The sequence below is a fragment of the Camelus bactrianus genome, chromosome 3, assembly GCF_048773025.1.
Source record: "Camelus bactrianus isolate YW-2024 breed Bactrian camel chromosome 3, ASM4877302v1, whole genome shotgun sequence".
Lineage (NCBI taxonomy): Eukaryota > Metazoa > Chordata > Mammalia > Artiodactyla > Camelidae > Camelus > Camelus bactrianus.
Window position 1 is genome coordinate 72868679 of NC_133541.1, and position 3820 is coordinate 72872498.

At 37.4% G+C, this 3820-nt stretch overlaps 1 non-coding gene across 1 annotated transcript; it reads left to right on the top strand.

Moving 5' to 3' along the window:
- Window positions 1-3416: 3416 nt before the first annotated feature.
- On the top strand, window positions 3417-3489 carry TRNAT-GGU (transfer RNA threonine (anticodon GGU)). Its single transcript has one exon. It is a non-coding gene; the product is annotated as a tRNA-Thr (tRNA).
- The last annotated feature ends 331 nt before the right edge of the window (window positions 3490-3820 follow it).

A 3820-nucleotide genomic window follows, 5' to 3' on the forward strand; every position in this document is an offset into this window, starting at 1 on the left:
TTAAATATAGCAAAAATAATCATTTCCTAATGATTATAGCCTATGTGAATAATACAAAAATTCAAGGAAACATGTGTGGTTTAGAAATACAGTTTAAAAAATGGAATGAATTGCTAAAATGTTAAGGGAAATTTAAATTATTCAGTTAAATCCAATGGCAATGTGTCCTTCAAATAGCATAAAAACTTGAAAAGTACCTGAAAACAGTAACAAATTTTTCTACCCAAAGGAAAGGGAAGGCTGGATTTGAGTTTTAAATGTAAAATACAGGCTATATTGGATCAACTGACTTGTGCATGTCTGAGAATTTGGGGACTTCTCCAGGGCACAGAGATGATTTTGACAAGCTTGTTTTATTTGTTGCTTGGAATGTTTGGAAGTCTTTTAACAACATAGCAGGCATTTTAGGGCTCTGAAAACTTCACTGTGCTTTGTAATAGGTTCCCAGCTTTTGGAGGAGGTGATGGGGATGACTTATATAACCCTTCTGGTTCATATTTTTTCCACATTTACCAAGTATCTCATTTTGGTCACTGAAGAGTCATCAAGCACCTGTTTTTACTTTATTTTTTGAAATCATTTGTGCCTAGATATCCCTTAATAGGAGTTAATAATTAAAATATTAATATTACTACTGATACGTATAATTTGAGTCCATACTACATGCTGTGAACACCGCTAAATGCTTTACACTTACATGATTCATTTAATACTTACAACCTATGAGGTGGTTACTGTAATTCTCTCTATATAAGTACACTAGGGCTTAGGTAAGTTAGTTGATTTGCCTAATACCATGCTGCTAATTAAGGAACATAGGCAATATGTTTCTATGTCAAGATCTAATCACTTTCTCAAAATGTATTTTAATTAAGAATTTCTAAACCCTGCTTAGTAGCATTTATTACATATATCACCTATGGTTTCTGTCCCATTTCTAAACTGTTGTCAATCTTACATTACCAAAGACCACCAGCATGAGGTGATATAAAAACCAACCTTTATCTTTGTACTTACTCATTTTCCATGTAATTTTTATAAATACCTTCAACTCATCTTAGATACTCAGGAGTCAGAAATTTACCACAGCTCCTCACCGGAGACATTTACATCACGAACAAGACTTTGAGTGAAAGATCGAAAGAGTGGTGTGCGTGGTTTCAAAATCAAATATAAAGCTTAAATTTTAAGGTATCTTAATATGTAGAAACAGATCATGCCTGGGGTGAGAGATCTTTAGGGTACCTTATATTTCAAGTTCTCCAAAACAAAGCACAGTTTATTTCACCTAGACAATAGGCAGTTTTTCCTCTCTCTAAGTTTCCTGTATATATTAACCTTACTTAATTCCACATATGGTCTATTGCCAGGGATGTCTGTTGCATACATATTTATGAGAGTAAAAAGACTCTTTTGATGGCAGGACACAGCACAATGACATTTGTGTAGATGAAAGATAGAACTCACTGTTCTTATAAATCCAAACTAGAGAAAAGTGCCAGACAAGGCCACACAGTGCGTTGTACTGGGGACAGGTTAACAACAAGTTGAAGCTGCTGGGAGCTGCTTATCTATGGCAAGTGGGTAGGGTTAGCTACTTATTTTTTTTACATCAGAAGCCCATGGACAACTTACGCTATCACAGGTGGTCCAGAGATTCTAGGAGGCGTACAAGGAGGTTACAGAAAGCTCTGCAGTGAGGGAGTCTCTGAGGGTACTAGCAGGAATGCCCATTGATTTTAATTTGGACACATTTCAGGACTTTTTGTTGGAAGGAGCTCTGTTTAAGTGGGCTGATTTGTAAGGAGCAGCATCCGTGATATTAAGTAGAATTTGTAAATAAGGGAAATGTTGCCTCCAGAATCCAGAAAGGACTAAAAAATGTTAGACTGACATGTCCTTAATAAAGATCCAGTGTAATCCCTTGGAGAAAGATGTTATATCAATGTAACATTATCAGGGTTCCTGGAGAAAGACAGATGCAGTTAAGATCTTGTCTGTAAAGATGGGGGTGTGTCACGGCAAAGCAGCAGAGGTAGCCGTTGGTTAGCCCAGGAAAGATGTATTGGTCCTTTTACAGGTAAAGGCAAACTGAGGCTGAGAGGCTGTTGGAAGAGGCACTGAGTAGAATGTATCAGCCAAATTTATAATAGCAAAATTTTTACTGGTTGCAGATTGGACAGAGTTAGTAATTTCAATAATACTGGGTTGCATTAGTTTCCTAGGGCTGCTATGGTAAAGCACCACAGACTGGGTGGCTTAAAGAATCAACATTGATTTTCTCACAGTTCTGGAGGTTAGATGTACGAGATCAAGGTATTGGCAAGTTTGCTTTCATTACGAGGCCTCGCTCCTTGACTGGTAGATATTTTCTCCCTCTGTCTTCACATGGTCTCTCCTCTGTGTAAGGCTGTGTCCTCATTTTCTCTTCTTATAACCAGTCATATTGAATTAGGGCCCACCTGTATGACCTCCTTTTACATCTTTAAAGACCTTATCGTCAAACATAGTCAAATTCTGAGGTACTAGGGATTAGGACTTCAACATGAATTTTGGGGAGACAGTTCAGTCCATAACATGGGTATTGAGTAAGGCCTCAATGAGGGGGAGGACCACATCAGTAAAACAGTAGGAATCTACTGTGCGGTGCCATTTGTTCTATGTTATAAGTGGGGAAAAAATTATCCAAATCCATATGTAGAGCTTATTCAATAAATCTAAATAATACCTATAATACAATTAATTGTATTGGAAGGCTGGCATGCCATTCTGCTCACAGTGTCAGTTGTTCTATAAGATTTGAAGATTCTTTTGATGGCAGGACACAGCACAGTTAATGAGAGATCGCATGGGGTTTGCAGCTGGGAGAGTGGAGTGTAACAGCAAGCTGGAGCTGTAGGGGGCACTTACGTATGGCAAGGGGGAATGGAGTCAGCTAGGTTTCCCGGGAATGGAGTCAGCTAGGTTTCCCAGAATCCTTGCAGACTGGCCAATTTAATAATTTCTTTTGGTCTCTAGAACATAGGGGCTGACCCTAGTTGTCTGGACTAGTTCACCTGACCCTGGGTTGAGTAGGGCCTGTGCATCATGGCCCAGGAGTATGAGAGCCCAATCTAAGGTTGGGTGTGGATTGAACTACTCAAGAAAGGGAACTAACCAGAAACCTCTCAAGATAAACAAATTTAAAAAATTACGTTATAATACATTATATTATTTAGTAATTTTTTTAAAAAGTGATTTTATATTAGGAAAGGGTGCCTGATGAATCATCCTTCAACATAAATGTAACAATAAAGTATATGATTTGGTAAAACTATACATAAATGAACTTGCTCCTTTGGTCTATTGAATCTTTGTGGTCAATACTGCCTTGTCTCTATGTTCATCCAAACTGATAAAAAGTGAATTGGCAGGAGGAAGGTATAGCTCAAGTGGTAGAGTGCATGCTTGGTATGCACAAGGTCCTGGGTTCAATCCCCAGTACCTTCTCTAATTACTTCTCCCTTCAAAAAAAAAAAAAAAAGAAAACTTAATTGGTAGTTGATTTTCAGTGCTGAATTAATGTATATTAAACTTGCATTATGGGTGTTAACAAATGAGTACTAGATACAGAAAATGTTACATAGAACAGGAGGTGATTTAGGGATAACTTAGCTATACATTCTTATTTTTAAAAAGAAGAAAATATGTCACAGGGCGTTATTAAGGAACTTATACAAAGATGCAGAATTAACAAATGCCATAGTCAGGATTTGAAACTGACTCTCTCAGTCTCCAGACTTATCTTCATTTATACTCTGTTCGACACTATTCTTCAAGT